Below are 17,686 nucleotides of genomic sequence, written 5' to 3'. Positions count from 1 at the left end.
CATATGCCTCACGATAGCTTAAATACCATGAGTTAAACTATGCTGCGCATGATTTGGAGTTAGCGGCCGTAGTGCATGCGTTGAAGACTTGGAGGCATTTTCTCATCGAAAACCATTGTGAGGTATACACGGATCACAAGAGTTTGAACTATATCTTCACGCAGAAGGATTTGAATCTTAGGTAGATGAGATGGTTGGAACTCATTAAGGATTTGTTGACGCTCAAAAGTGGCACGATCATAAAGCAGCATGCCGGGGCGAAAACCTTGACGGGGTAAAATCTTGCCGTGTGAAAGCTTGCCGATGTGAAGGCTTGCCGACATGGAAAGCTTGCCGGCACAGAAAGATCGCCGGTGTGGAAGCTTGCCGGTGTGAAATCTTGCCGGGGGAGAAACCTTGGAGGAACCCTTTCCGGAGTACAAACCTTGCCGGAGTGAAACCTTGCCGGGTAGAAACATTGCCGGTGTGGAAAGCTTACTCGGATGGAAAACTTGACGGGTTGGAGGCTGTGATAGTCAATCAGACGAGAAGTTGAAGATGGCCTCAAATGGAGAAGTGATCTACATGGAAGAGTTCCGTATTATTGATATTAACATCATTAAAGTTTGTGTCATCACCGTCCGATTTCATCTCGAAGGCCGAAACTATGCTCAAAGTACTAAGATCTTATATTCAGAGTACAGTTTGGCCGATTATGCCCCCAAGACGACCTTAAATGGAAAAATGATCTACACGGGTTGTCTTCGTCTCGTCAAAACGATTGATTTTGATATAAAAGTTGTCCAAATCCGAGTTCGTATGCAAAAGTTAGAGCAATCGGAGTGCAGCCCTGTCACGAGGCGAGATGTGGCGCGCCCCACCAGACACATGTCTGATGGGTAGCGCGAGGGAATAGCCGGTTTTGCGCGACCGATTTAACCCTCAAGATTACCTCTGATCAAAAAACCTTCAACGTTGTTCGTCTCGTCGAAACGGTCAAGATTGCTTTTGGGCTCGTTTTCATCCGTGACCGTTTACCACCACAAAAAAAACCAGCAAGATGCAGCCAGTTTAAACCGGACAGTTTCGGAAAGTTCGGATAAAACCAATCCGAATTTGACTAGGGTTTTGGACGTGAATCCAAGTCTTTTCCTTGCACGGGAAGTCCAGCCACCTCTTGTATATCTAAGGGGTGACGGCCGATTGAACAACACCCAATCGAACAAATCAATCTACAACTTTTTCGTGTTCATCTACTTTTTATCTCTCTCTTGTATCTTTCTTTCTTGTTCTTCGTTCGTTCTTCACGTTGGAGGGCAGCGATCCACGAGGATCTAGGGGCGAGTGAATCGGCCTAGGGCAGCCCATAGCCGCCGCAATCCATGACGGGGTCCCTCCCGGGTGCGCGGGGTTTCGGGTCTGCAAAAGCGCCCGCCGACTGTCTTGCGTATCGCGCTGTCGGTCGGGTCTCCTTCGAGGTGAGCTGCGGTGCATCACCCCCGGTGTCGAGGGTACACGTGACGTGTTCGTGTGTCAACACACTTTTTGGCGACTCCGCTGGGGACGAAGCTTTGAACGGTCTCCAGCCCGTTCTTGCTACGAAGAGATCATCATCAAGTTGCTGCAATCTACAAAGGTAATATGAATACCCAATTCCCCTTTGTAGATGCAAATAATCCATATGTTGTTGCTAGATCACCTAATGAGCATAATGTATCGGCTAGCCCTGGTTTTATCAATCATGCATGTAATTATGCGCAAGGGCCGATGCAAAACAATCTTCATGCTTCAAATTCTTACAATTTTAGCAACGTACAACATATGTATCCAAACTCCCATGCATCGGCAACCCCACAAATCCATATGCCGATGAACAACATGATGGGTTTGGCTAATCAATTTGAAACACCACATGTTAAAATTTTCCAATAGCATACAAGAAAGTGTTTCACCTTTTTATTCATCGGCAACTAATTTGCAATATGTGAATCCAACATTGCCGACACCTCATGTTAGTAATTTTTCGGCACCATACACAACTATAGATGCTCATAATTCGGCTTCACACCTTTCTGATCATAGCCGAATAAATGTAAATTTACGGGAGCGGTTGTGCCAAATATTGTAGAAGATGAGGTAGTGGTGGCTGCATTGAAGAGTTTAGCCCAAAATAAGAGGATTAGTGCTCTTTGCCTTGAACAACATGAAAAGGGGCTATTTCCTGATTATGCCGCAATAAAAGCTAGAGTTTTGCAAGAAGATGAATCTTTGCCAATTGATAAAATTGGCAAGCAAAAATATGGTTTTACAACAATGCATATGCCTTCACCTAGTACTACATCATATTATACACCCCCACTATTGCAAAATTTCGGCAACAATCGTGTGTCATTGCCGAAAGAATCTAAAAGCATTGGGGGGCAATCGTATCCGGAGTGGGCTAAAATTGAGAAAAAGTTTAAAGCCAACTTTGCCGCTCGCCGTCAGAAACAAATAGAAAAAGAATTGGCTCAGATAAAAGAAGGTTTGCCAATTGGTATTATCAATGAAAAGAAGGATGATTTGGAACTTGAAAGTGCTTCGGTTGAAAAAGCCGAATCAAGTAGCATATATTCCGAATCCATCAAATCCAAAGAGGCAAGCATTATTGAGAAAGGGCATGGCAAGCATAGCAAAACAACCGTGCTTGATTTTTCTGAAGTTAATGGAACCTACTTCCTGCCCTATGAGTTCCATGCCATAGAAATTGACAAGCCTCAAGGACAAGAGCAGGTAGCCAAACAAAGTTCGGCTGATAAGGATCTTCAAGGTAATGATTCACGGAATAAAGAAAAAGATGATGAAGAGGCGTTGGGGAGCCACCCAAAGATGAAGCAAGATATTGTTCAAGCCACACCACTATCATGCTCTCCCAACATATTTGAAGAGGTATGTTTAGCAAGTAATTTACCTACTTTCAGATTTGGTCTAAACTTTATTGTTGATGCATCCATCAGAAAAATCCTCTTAAGTAATTTTGAAAGACCAATGAAGAAGGGTAATTTACTTGTTAGCAATAAAATTGTTATGGAACATATCGGTCAACCCATTGCGCCATTTATAAAGACCGATAGTGACTTATTATTACAGCCAAAGCTTTCCCCGTTGCTTTATCTAAAGTTCATATCTATTTGGGTAGCTTTGCTTATTTCATACTTGGCTTGCACTTGGTCTCAATTGAGACATGTATGTTCTAACTATTTTCGTTTTAGAAATTTAAAGCCAAGGTTAAATTCTGTTGAGAAAACCGATGCTAGTATAATATCTTACCCAAAGACATCGGAAATAGAGTGCAAAACACAATGCATAGCCGAATGGTGTGGTGCAAAATATGAACCATTCGTTTGCTTAATTCCAAAGCCGTTCTCACAACAAGATCAGCTAGAAAATAAAAGGTTTACCTTTAATTCAAACATGTGTGATCAAATCTTTGATTTGTTGTTGAGGAATAATTATATTAGAACTCTTGATCACCATGTTGAGCCATCTGTCCAGGGACGAATGTATTGTAAGTTGCATGATTCGTCCAAGCATAATTTTGAGGATTGTAACATGTTTCGTCAAATAGTTAAATCGGCCATTGATAAAGGACGATTGAAATTTGTTGAGACACCAAGAGATGACCAGCCTATTCCGATTGGTCCCGATGGTAGAAAGTTTTTGCATCGGCTGCTTTAAGCCGATCCATTTGAAGAGAAGGTAAAAACTGCAGGTGATGGGATCAAGCTTTCAAGTAAAGAAGTTGTCGAAGAGCATAATGAACATAATCTTGAGGGCAAGAATTCCATCGAAGCTACAATGGAGACGCCAAGGACTAGGGGGCAGCAAGCAAATCCAATGATTGATGAAAGCAAACCAAAAGAAAACAAAGGCCGAAATAAGCGCAAGTGTAAAAGATCAAAAATCACCTTCGCTGAACTATTGGAGAAATATCAAAAGAAGAGTGAAGAGAAGAATGCTTATCGGCCTAATCATGCAAAGAAACCAAGATCACCCCCAAGGCGCAAATGTGAGGATCGGTATTGGCAAAGTGAGAGTTTCAATGCAACATATTCATATCCTTATTTTGGGCCGCCAATTCCAATGTCGTGGATGCCTCCCTATGCTCATGTAGATCCATATTCATCATGGGACAGGTATGATACAAGGGCACATTCTCCATCTTATTTTAGACCATCTCACCAATATTATGCAGCTCCAAGAAGATCAACATTTGAATAGTCACATGTTAAAGACCGTTTAAATTATAAGGAATCGGTCCGGACACCATGGATGAAAAAAGAGGTGGTCAAGAAATTCTACCGCATGAAAAGAGATGGTCGTAAGTGTGCTACTTCAGATTTGATCTCAAATAATAAAGAGCCAATTAAAGTGTTGACATTGGCTACAAAAGGCAATGAGACGAAGCAACCAATTATTGAGAGTCAAAGTGCCAAATCTGAAGAAAAGAAGTTGAGAGTGCACAAGGCCAAAAAGGAATTGCCATTGGTCAAAACAGAATCACAGCCGAGATGCCCACTCGGCTTATCGTATTGGCAAAAGAGGGAATTACACAAACTTAGTGCACAAGAACTTGAAGAAAGGAACATGGCGTGGGTTCCCAAAGGAAGTGCTCAAAATAAGAATTATGTGCAAGCCTCCATTACAAGAAGTGCGGCAAAAGTGAAGAAGGAAAAGAGTAAAAACTATGAAGGACCAAGCCGAAGGTTTCAACATCTTTGGTCTACACATTATCCATATTCTTCAACTATGCCATTAACGCATATGCCATGGAATTCGTCATCAGGTATGATTGGTAACCCTCAATGGGCTTATTTTAATCCATGGATGCAATATAATTTCTTACGTCATGAAAGGGTATTATCAAGTCACTATACATTTGATTAGCTACAAGTTTGCTGCTGATCCAAAGGGCCGAAATACTTGATTTGTCATTTCATTTGTTTATTTCCGCTATATGTGCTTTGAATGAAGTTTACATGGTAATGGCCAATATTTATCTATCGTCCTAGGAGTATGTCAATGCATGGCCGGTGTAGTATTCTAACATCGTCCTTAGTTTGATTGGAGAGCGAGACAAGGTACGTGCTCATGAAAATTTATATGTATGCCTATATTATTATTGAATGGAGTTGAGACATCATGACCGATGTCATTGAATATATGCTGCATAGACCAATTCATAGCTGCAGAATTGGTTGGTGGGCTTATACTTTGTTTGGATATGATTTGGCTTATGCATCTTTGAGATCTATAAGAGGCCAAATCATAGTTGATTTTGTTACTGAACATCGGATTAATGTCATGCATAATATTAATATTAGCCTTGTCTCTCTAGTACTATGGAGATTATGTTTTGATGGTTCAATTCATAGCAATGGCCAAAGTGTTGGCGTTGTTTGTATATTTCTTTATGGTACTATTTTTTGAAGCCTCGTGCCGCTTAGAATATTTTTATGCACGATTAATCAAAGCCGAATATGCATTGTTATTCAGATTGACTCTTTTACTTGCTATAGGTTCTATACATATTGAGGCTTTTGGTGATTCGTTATGAGTAGTGCAACAAATATCCAAGGGTTATCAATGTGTTTTGACGAATTGCTTATAGTTTATCTTGGGGTATGTCTAGATGAAGAATTTACCTTGGGTTGCATTAAAATTGTTCATATATTTAGACATGACAATTGGAGAGAGTTGGCATAGCAAGCATCCGGCTACCATGTCCATCATGTTGTATTGCATTTCTCTCAATAGCCGATGCTTAGTCTCGTCAACATAGGTAACGCCGAACCGAAGTCCACAGCTTCGGCCACTAATGAAATTTTTATGCAGGCGAAAGTAAGGATTAGAGAAAGTTTATTGTTGATTGTCTACAAAATCCTAGCAAAAGGGTGAACAATATGGTTCGGAGGATGACATTGAGATACATATCTATGGAACTTTATCACCGGATTGTTAATGAAGCTGAGAAGGTTTCACCCAAGTTTGCATCAGAAAGTTCACACAAGACATGGCCAATATATACTTATCGTCCTAAGAACATATAAATGGCCGATGGAGTGTTGACATCGTCCTTAGAACAAACTTGGTACAAGTATTTTTCGGCACGCTAGCTTTACCGAAAAACAGGGGGGCATGTGTTGACGCTCAAAAGTGGCACGCTCATAAAGCAGCATGTCGGGGCGAAAACCTTGCCGGGGTAAAATCTTGCCGTGTGAAAGCTTGCCGATGTGAAGGCTTACCGGCGTGAAAAGCTTGCCGGCACAGAAAGATCGTCGGTGTGGAAGCTTGCCGGTGTGAAATCTTGCCGGGAGAGAAACCTTGAAGGAACACTTGCTAGAGTACAAACCTTGCCGGAGTGAAACCTTGCCGGTGTGAAAGCTTGCCGGGTAGAAACATTGCCGGTGTGGAAAGCTTACTCGGATGGAAAACTTGCTGGGTTGGAGGCTGTGATAGTCAATCAGACGAGAAGTTGAAGATGGCCTCAAATGGAGAAGTGATATACATGGAAGAGTTCCGTATTATTGATATGAACATCATTAAAGTTTGGGTCATCACCGTCCGATTTCATCTCGAAGGCCGAAACTATGCTCAAAGTACTAAGATCTTATATTCAGAGTACAGTTTGGCCTATTATGCCCCCAAGACGACCTTAAATGGAAAAATGATCTACATTCGTCTCGTCGAAACGATCGATTTTGATATAAAAAATGTCCAAATCCAAGTTCATATGCAAAAGTTAGAGCAATCGAAGTGCAGCCCTGTCATGAGGCGAGATGTGACGCGCCCCACCAGACACATGTCTAATGGGTAGCGCGAGGGAATAGCCGGTTTTGCACGACCGATTTAACCCTCACGATGACCTCTGATCAAAAAACCTTCAACATGAAAGTTGTTCGTCTCGTCGAAACGGTCAAGATTGCTTTTGGGCTCGTTTTCATCCGTGACCGTTTACCACCACAAAAAAGACCCGCAAGGTGCAGCCAGTTTAAACCAAACAGTTTCGGAAAGTTCGGATAAAACCAATCCGAATTTGACTAGGGTTTTGGACGTGAATCCAAGCCTTTTCCTTGCACGGGAAGTCCAGCCGCCTCTTATATATCTAAGGGGTGACGGCCGATTGAACAACACCCAATCAAACAAATCAATCTACTACTTTTTCGTGTTCATCTACTTTTTATCTCTCCCTTGTATCTTTCTTTCTCGTTCTTCGTTCGTTCTTCACGTTGGAGGGCAGCGATCCACGAGGCTCTAGGGGCGAGCGAGTCAGCTGAGGGCAGCCCATAGCCGCCGCAATCCCTGACGGGATCCCTCCCGGGTGCGCGGGGTTTCGGGTCTGCAAAAGCGCCCGCCGACTGTCTTGCGTATCACGCTGTCGGTCGGGTCTCCTTCGACTTGAGCTGCGGTGCATCACCCCCAGCGTCGAGGGTACACGTGACGTGTTCGTGTGTCAACAGGACTATGACATGAAGTTGCACTATCATCCCGGAAGGGCTAACGTAGTAGTCGATGCGTTGAGCCGCAAGAGTCATGTCAATACCCTCATGACCGGAAAGTCACCCAAGGAGTTAGCAGAGAATCTTCGCAAGCTATGTTTGGAGATAGTTCCGAGAGGTTATTTAGCAGCATTGGAGATTCAATCTACTTTGATGGATAAGATCAGAGAAGCTCAGAGGACAGATAAGGAGATTGCGAGATAAAGGAAAGGATGAGCAAAGGAAAAGCCAAGGGATTTCGTGAGGATGAGCACGATACCCTATGGTTTGAGGTCCGCGTATATGTACCAAATGATCAGGAGATCAGGAAGCTGATTTTGCAGGAGGCCCATGATTTGACATATTTGATTCACCCAGGAAATACCAAGATATATCTGGATTTGAAGGATAGATTCTGGTGGACCAGAATGAAGAAGGATATTGCAGAGTATGTAGCAGTTTGTGATGTATGTTAGAGAGTAAAGGCAGAGCATCAGAAGCCAGCAGGATTGCTACAACCATTGTCGATACCCGAATGAAAGTGGGACAAGCTAGGCATGGGTTTTATCACGGGATTTTCTAGGACTCATTCAGGCTATGACTCGATATGGGTTGTAGTCGATCATTTGACGAAAGTAGCTCATTTCATCCCAGTGAAGACCACTTACACCAGTGCTAAGTTGGCAAAGATATACATGGCCAGGATCGTATGTTTGCATGGAGTTCCGAGGACCATTGTATCAGATAGAGGAACCCAGTTTACCTCAAAGTTTTGGATCGGTTGCATGAAACTTTGGGAACCAGGCTAGAATTCAGTACAGCTTTTCACCCACAGACAGACGGACAAACTGAGAAAGTCAATCAGATTCTGGAGGACATGTTGCGAGCTTGTGCACTAGATTATGGATCTAGTTGGGACGACAATTTGCCTTACGCAGAGTTCTCTTACAACAACAGCTATCAAGCTAGTTTGAAGATGGCCCCTTTTGAAGCATTGTACGGAAGGAGGTGCAGGACACCGTTGTTGTGGGACGAAGTTGGAGACCGACAGTTGTTTGGACCATATTTGATTAAAGAGTCTGAAGAGAAGGTTAAATTGATTCGCGATAGACTCAAGGTAGCCCAGTGCAGGCAAAAGAGCTATGCGGATTATAAACGCAAGAAGACAGTTTATGAAGTCGGAGACAGAGTGTATCTTCGTGTATCACCACTCCAGGGAGTTAAGAGTTTTGGAGCTAAGGGAAAGTTAGCACCACGTTTTGTGGGACCATACAAAGTTTTGGAACGTATGGGAGAAGTTGCTTACAAGTTGGAATTGGCCGAAGGATTGTGAGGAGTTCACGATGTGTTCCACGTTTCTCAGTTGAAGAAGTTCCACGCAGAGATGGCTGATATACCTCTAAGAGATACAGTGCCACTGAAGGCGATACAGTTGGATAGCGACTTGACTTACGAGGAGAAGTCAGTCAAGATTCTCGAGTTTGCCAGCCGAGTTACATGCAGCAAAGTTATCAAGTTCTGTAAAGTTTAGTGGAGTCACCATACTGAAGATAAAGCTACCTGGGAACGAGAGGAAGACCTACGGAAGGATCACCCTCACCTATTTTCTAGCCAACCCGAATCTCGAGGGCGAGATTCATCTTAAGAGGGGTAGGTTTGTAACATCCCAAATTTTCAATTTGGAATGTTATACATTAGGTCATCTTTGCATATCATATTTTATTGCATTTTGGCTTGATCCAAGAAATTCTACGCAACTCAAGGACCTACGGAGAGAGTTGGGAATTTCGTATTTTCATATTTGAGTTTTTTTCGAATTTTGAAAAGAGGATCGTTTGATTTTAATTATTTTCTCTTCGAATATTTCCTTTTTAAAAATAAAAGAGAGAGGATAAAATGACTTCCTCAAAATAAAGAAATATTGGATATTTAATATTAAAATCAAATAAGATTTTTATTCGGAGTTTTATTGCTATTTTATTTGAATTAGGAAAAATATGCGTTTTTCAAAATTGCATTAGAGACCCAAATAAATGTTCACCTTGTCTGGTAGATTTTTAGAGGACGGGGAAAATTTATTTCAGGATTTTTGGAGTTGGTTTAGTATTTCTTTTATCCGTTTTTCTGTACAGAATATTTAAAAAAAGGAAACTGACTTTGGGCCGTATTCGCCCGGGACTCCGCCCGGGGGAGGCTTTATAAGCCGCGCCACCCGAGGCCGCAACCCACCAGCCCGCGCCGCCCTGCCAACCCTAGCTGCCGCGCCGTACCGTCCCACCAGCCCGCGCCGCCACCCGCACCGCCTCGCCGCCCGACCCCGCCGCCGGAGCCGCTCGTCGTCGCCGGAGGTAGCCCGCCGCCGCCGCCCTCGGTTTTCGCATGAAAATCGATCGGTTTTTTTTCGAAACCCTAGATCCCGTATTTTTCTATTTTAGATTGGTTTTTTCGGTTTAGTTATTTAGCGGACATTCGTCCGTACGTTCGTTTTAACAAACGGTTTTCGCCCGTTAGCCCGCAGATAGCGAACGTTCGTTCGTCAGTCTGTTCATCAGTTTTTCTTTTTCTCGTGATTATTTTCGATCGCGATTTCTGATCTGATTTTCGTTTTAGTATAACTTTCGCTCGTTTATCGGAATCAGGCGATTCAAGCGCCTAAAGTTTCGTCTCGAAGCCCTGTTTCTGTTTAATCAACTTAAACAAGTTTTTGCTACTGTAAAATTTGACTTTAGTCCAGATTAGTAAACGAAGCTTGTTTCTTTCGCAGTTTGAGTTTCGTTGTTTCGTTTGATTTGATTCTTTTTGCAAACCGGAGTTCTTAAGTTGAACTTTCTGGTTAGATCTTCTTATTTGAGTTTTACTCATGCATCTTTGCTTGATTGCTTATTGTATGCTTGTTTGATTGCGATAGAGTACCCGGAGTGCGAAGCGTGCTACTGCGAGTCTCTAGGTTTCACGGATCATCAGCAAGGCAAGTAACACTTTGATCATACCTCTTTACTACCCAGTTTTATTGCATTAGACCAATCCTCAAACAATTACATGGTTAGGATCTGAATAAATTTTGGGTTGGGAAGTAGATGAGGTAGTACCTATTCACCTGTTTATTATCAAACCCTTGGGAGTTACTTCTACGTTGCTTATTATGTTATGCTATGCTATGCTCGTAGATGTGGTTTGGGTTTGAGAGTATCCATGACAGATGTGAGAATGTTATTTAATGGTTCAACTGAAGGTGGCAACTTTAATACACATCTGGGTGGATTGAGGCACCTAGGGAACCCATTGATTGCCTGCATTTTTTGGAAATCCCGGGGTACCGTGTGATTTTTCCTATGGACTGCCACCCAGGCTCAAAGGGATCATAAGATTATTCATGCTAGAAACTTCCGTGTGCAGCCACATGCCATTATGGGCTCTGGCATAGTTGAGTAAGTTGCGGGAAACCTTTCCATGATGGGCTAGCAGATGTAGGGGATTGTAGGCGTACAAGCCTATATATCGGTTAAGGGGACCTCTTTGGAAAGACTGTGTCTCGGTCATCCGTTTCTCAAACATCATGCAGTGCGAGAAATACAACGGAGGAGATCGAGTCTTGTGGGGAAAAGTGCACAAACCTCTGTAGAGTGTACAAACTAATCATGGTTAGCCGTGTCCCTGGTTATGGACATCTTGAGTATCTAGTTCCTGGATTATCATGTGGATCTCATCACTCTTAATATAAATTTTGTTGGGTTATTAATTATTTTTAATTGGGATTGAGATGGGGTTTACTATTCTAAATGTTTTTCAACAAACTTTGTAGTTAAATAAAATATATTCCTTTCCAGTAGGGAAAAATTGGCTTTCCGCAAAACATATTAACCATACAACCTCCACCAACCATATATGCATGTAGTGATAGCATTAATCTGTTCATTACTCTCTTGTGTTACATTGCCAATATATTCCATGTGCTGAACCGTTTCGGGCTGCAATGTATCATGTTGCAAACTTTTTAGACGGCGAGTAAGGAGCCTTAGGTCGTTGCCTTTCTCTCAGTGATGCCGTTGGAGTTGATGGACTCACTTTATCTTCCAAGTCTTCCGCTGTTATCGTATTAGATGGCCTTAAACCATATTTATTGTAATAAGTTCTCTTTTGAGACATTCGATGTAATAAGTGTGTGATTGCTACTCTGTTATAAATCCTCAAGTACTGTGCGTGTCAGCATTACTGATCCAGGGATGACACTCATGCACAGATATCAGACCGTTTGAGTTCTGGTCGCTGCAGGATTGGTGCTTGGGTGTTGTTCTTACTTGAACAAGCCTCCCACTTATGATTACCCCCTCTCGCAAGCATCCAGAACTATGAAAGAGGAATTACGATAAATCTAACCATAGCATGAAACATATGGATCCAAATCAGCCCCTTATGGAATATCGCATAAACTAAGGTTTAAGTTTCTGTCACTCTAGCAACACGTCATCTAATAACTACTCCACAATGCATTCCCTTAGGCCCAAAGATGGTGAAGTGTCATGTAGTCGACGTTCACATAACACCACTAAGGGAAACAACAACATACATACCATCGAAATACCGAACGAATACCAAATTCACATGATTACTTATGACAAGACTTCTCCCATGTCCTCAAGGACAAAAGTAACTACTCACAAATCATGTTCATGTTCAAGATCAGAGGAGTATTGAATAGCATAATAGATATGAACATATAATCTTCCACCAAATAAACCAACTAGCATCAGCTACAAGATGTAATCAGCACTACTAGCAACCCACAGGTACCAATCCGAGGTTTTGAGACAAAGACTGAATACAAGAGATGAACTAGGGTTTGAGATGACATGGTGCTGGTGAAGATGTTGATGAAGATTGGTCCTCCCATGATGAGAGGGTTTGTTGGTGATGATCATGGCTTCAATTTCCCCCTCCCGAAGGGAAGTATCCCCGGTGGAATCGCTCTGCCGAAGAGCAAAAGTGCTCCTGCCCAGGTGTTGGGGAACACAGTAATTTTTTTAAATAAATCATACGCACACGCAAGATCATGGTGATGCATAGCAACGAGAGCGAAGAGTGTTGTCCATGTACCCTCGTAGACCGTTAGCGGAAGCATTTATGAGAACGCGGTTGATGTAGTCGTACGTCTTCACGATCCGACCGATCCAAGTGCCGAATGTACGGTACCTCCGAGTTCAGCACATGTTCAGCTCGGCGACGAACCACAAACTCCGATCCAGCAGAGCTTCGAGGGATAGTTCTGTCAGCACGACGGCGTGATGAAGGTGATGATGATGCTACCGACGCAGGGCTTCGCCTAAGCACCGCTACGATATGACCAAGGTGGATTATGGTGGAGGGGGGCACCGCACACGGCTAAAACATTAACTGATCAACTTGTGTGTCTTAGGGTGCCCCCCTGCCCCCGTATATAAAGGAGCAAGGGGGAGGCCGGCCGGCCCTAGCAGGGCGCACCAAGAGGAGGAGTCCTCCTCCTAGTGGGAGTAGGACTCCCCTTTCCTAGTCCCACTAGGAGGGAGGAGGAAGGAGTGGGAGAGGGGAAAGACAAGGGGGCGCCCCCTCCCTTTCCTTGTCCTATTCGGACTCAAGAGGAGGGGGCGCAGGCCTGCCCTGGCCGCCCCCCCCCCTCTCTCTCTCCACTAGGGCCCAACAAGGCCCATTAAACCCCTGGGGGGTTCCGGTAACCCCCGGCACTCCGATAAAATCCCAATTTCACCCGGAACTATTCCGATGTCCAAATATAGGCTTCCAATAATCTTTATGTCTCGACTATTTCAGGACTTCTCGTCATGTCCGTGATCATATCTGGGACTCTGAACTACCTTCGGCACATCAAAACACATAAACTCATATTACCGATCGTCACCAAACTTTAAGCGTGCGAACCCTACGGGTTCGAGAACTATGTAGACATGACCGAAACTCATCTCCGGTCAATAACCAATAGAGGAACCTGGATGCTCATATTGGCTCCTACATACTCTATGAAGATCTTTATTGGTCAAACCGCATAAAAACATACGTTGTTCCCTTTGTCATCGGTATGTTACTTGCCCGAGATTCGATCGTCGGTATCTCAATACCTAGTTCAATCTCGTTACCGGCAAGTCTCTTTACTCGTTATGTAATGCATCGTCCCGCAACTAACTCATTAGTCACATTTCTTGCAAGGCTTATAGTGATGTGCATTACCGAGAGGGCCCACAGATACCTCTTCGACAATCGGAGTGAAAAATCCTAATCTCGATCTATGCCAACTCAACAAGTACCATCGGAGACACCTGTAGAGCACCTTTATAATCACCCAATTACATTGTGACATTTGGTAGCACACAAAGTGTTCCTCCGGTATTCGGGAGTTGCATAATCTCATAGTCAGAGGAACATGTATAAGTCATGAAGATAGCAGTAGCAACAAACTAAACGATCATAGTGCTAAGCTAACGGAGTGGGTCAAGTCAATGACATCATTCTCTAATGATGTGATTCCGTTAATCAAAAGACAACTCATGTCTATGGCTAGGAAACTTAACCATCTTTGACTCAACGAGCTAGTCAAGTAGAGGCATACTAGTGACACTCTGTTTGTCTATGCATTCACACATGTACTAAGTTTCCGGTTAATACAATTCTAGCATGAATAATAAACATTTATCATGATATAAGGAAATAAATAATAACTTTATTATTGCCTCTAGGGCATATTTCCTTTAGTCTCCCACTTGCACTAGAGTCAATAATCTAGTTCACATCTTTATGTGATTAGTTCACATCTCCATGTGACTAATACCCAAAGGGTTGTTGGGGAACGTAGTAATTTCAAAAAAATTCCTACGCACACGCAAGATCATGGTGATGCATAGCAACGAGAGGGGAGAGTGTGATCTACATACCCTTGTAGATCAACAACGGAAGCGTTAGGTTGATGTAGTCGTACGTCTTCACGACCCGACCGATCAAGCACAGAAACTATGGCACCTCCGAGTTCTAGCACACGTTCAGCTCGATGACGATCCCCGGACTCCGATCCAGCAAAGTGTCAGGGAAGAGTTCCGTCAGCACGACGGCGTGGTGACTATCTTAATGCACTAATGTCGCAGGGCTTCTCCTAAGCACTGCTACAATATTAGCGAGGACTATGGTGGAAGGGGGCACCGCACACGGCTAAGAATATGATCACGTGGATCAACTTGTGTCTCTAGGGGTTGCCCCTGCCTCCGTATATAAAGGCTCAAAGGGGGGGGGGCTAGCCGGCCAAGAGGAGGCGCGCCAGGAGGAGTCCTACTCCCTCCGAGAGTAGGACTCCCCCCCTTTCCTAGTTGGAATAGGATTCATGGAGGGGGGAAAGAGGAGAGAGAGGAGGAAGGGGGGCCGGCCCCTCTCCTTGTCCTATTCGGACCAAGGGGGGGAGGCGGCGGCCCATCTCCGGCCACCTCTCCTCTCTTCCACTAAGGCCCATATACCTCCCGGGGGTTCCGGTAACCTCCCGGTACTCCGGTAAAATCCCGAATTCACCCGGAGCACTTCCGATATCCAAACATAGGCTTCCAATATATCAATCTTTATGTCTCGACCATTTCGAGACTCCTCGTCATGTCCGTGATCACATCTGGGACTCCAAACAACCTTCGGTACATCAAAATGCATAAACTCATAATATAACTGTCATCGAAACCTTAAGCGTGCGGACCCTACGGGTTCGAGAACAATTTAGACATGACCGAGACACGTCTCCTTTCAATAACCAATAGCGGGACCTGGATGCCCATATTGGTTCCTACATATTCTACGAAGATCTTTTATCGGTCAGACCGCATAACAACATACGTTGTTCCCTTTGTCATTGGTATGTTACTTGCCCGAGATTCGATCGTCGGTATCCAATACCTAGTTCAATCTCATTACTGGCAAGTCTCTTTACTCGTTCCGTAATACATCATCCCGCAACTAACTCATTAGTTGCAATGCTTGCAAGGCTTAAGTGATGTGCATTACCGAGAGGGCCCAGAGATACCTCTCCGACGATCGGAGTGACAAATCCCAATCTCGAAATATGCCAACCCAACATGTACCTTTGGAGACACCTGTAGAGCACCTTTATAATCACCCAGTTACGTTGTGACGTTTGGTAGCACACAAAGTGTTCCTCCGGCACACGGGAGTTGCATAATCTCATAGTCATAGGAACATGTATAAGTCATGAAGAAAGCAATAGCAACATACTAAACGATCGGGTTCTAAGCTAATGAAATGGGTCATGTCAATCAGATCATTCAACTAATGATGTGATCACGTTAATCAAATGACAACTCTTTGTCCATGGTTAGGAAACATAACCATCTTTGATTAACGAGCTAGTCAAGTAGAGGCATACTAGTGACACTCTGTTTGTCTATGTATTCACACATGTATTATGTTTCCGGTTAATACAATTCTAGCATGAATAATAAACTTTTATCATGATATAAGGAAATAAATAATAACTTTATTATTGCCTCTAGGGCATATTTCCTTCAGTCTCCCACTTGCACTAGAGTCAATAATCTAGATTACACAGTAATGATTCTAACACCCATGGAGCCTTGGTGCTGATCATGTTTTGCTTGTGGAAGAGGCTTAGTCAATGGGTCTGCTACATTCAGATCCGTATGTATCTTGCAAATCTCTATGTCTCCCACATGGATTAGATCCCGGATGGAATTGAAGCGTCTTTTGATGTGCTTGGTTCTCTATGTCGGTGAAAATATCTCAAGTATTCCAGAATTGCAACGATAAAATTATGATGACAACACCTCAGAGCTCAACTCCCCGGGACACTTCCACTAAACCCCTGACAGGAGGCACCAAGACAATGTTCTCATCATAAGCCATCGGAACGATTCCAAGATACTCGCGTGATCCTAAAAATTTTTTTTAGTGAAATTTGAGAAGAGAAGACTCAAAACTCTACGTCAGGATGCCTTACCAGAGCAATGAGGAGACTGGAAGTAAAAGAATTCCTAAGCTCTCCGATATATAATTCCTAAATGACTCAAAACATTTTTCTAGACACAACTCGGCTGCTAAAAACGATCAAGCAATGGGGCTCCTAAGGTCGGGGAAGGCTCTGATTACCAACTTATAACGCCCTCGATGCGGCTATAGCTCCCACGTGTCGAGGCACGACTTAGAGACATAACCGCATTGAAAGCAATGTCGCAAGTCAGGCAATCATTACAACATCCCATGTATAATATAATAAAAGGGGGAGATACATAGTTGGCTTACACTCGCCACGTCACATCAAAGTACATAAATAACATCCATCATACAAACACTCATGGCCCGACTACGGCGCCAAAATAGAAGAAAACCCAACATGCGACAAGGCCCTGAATCGAACCCCAACTAGGCACCACTACTAATCATCAGGAAAAGACACGTAGTAACACTGAGAGTCCTCGTCGAACTCCCACTTGAGCTCGTACTCGTCACCTGGAGCGGAATCGCCTGGACCTGCATCTGGAGTTATAGTATCTGTGAGCCACAGGGACTTAGCAATCTCGCACCCTCGCGATCAAGACTATTTAAGCTCATAGGAAGGGGTAAAGCAAAATATGAGTGGAGCTGCAGCAAGCGACTAGCAAATATGGTGGCTATCTTATTCGCAAAAGAGAGCGAGAAGAGGAGGCAAGGCGCGAGCGAGAAGCTAGAAGAACAACCTGCGCAAGCATAACTACAACACCGTGTCCACTTCCCGGACTCCGCCGGAAAGGGGCCATCACGGTAACTCACTCAGTTGATTCATTTTAATTAATTAAGGTTCAAGTTATCTACAACCGGACATTAACAAATTCCCTTCTGCCCATAACCGCGGGCACGGCTTTCGAAAGTTCAATCCCTGCAGGGGGTCCCAACTTAGCCCATGACAAGCTCTCACGGTCAACGAAGGAATAGACCTCCTCCCAAGACGTTCCGATCAGACTCGGTATCTCGGTAACTCAAGACACTTCGACAGGTTAAAACAAGACCAGCAACACCGCCCGAATGTGCCGACAAATCCCGATAGGAGCTGCACATATCTCTTTCTCAGGGCACACTCAGATTGTCTAAACTTCCGGTACGCCAGCCCAGAGTTTCCCCTGGTAGCCACCGGCGGCTGACGGTTTGGACCAACACTCAGAGGA

This window comes from Triticum dicoccoides, chromosome 4A, assembly GCF_002162155.2.
Source record: "Triticum dicoccoides isolate Atlit2015 ecotype Zavitan chromosome 4A, WEW_v2.0, whole genome shotgun sequence".
Lineage (NCBI taxonomy): Eukaryota > Viridiplantae > Streptophyta > Magnoliopsida > Poales > Poaceae > Triticum > Triticum dicoccoides.
The sequence above is the reverse complement of the archived record's forward strand: the minus strand, read 5'-3'. Positions refer to the sequence as shown.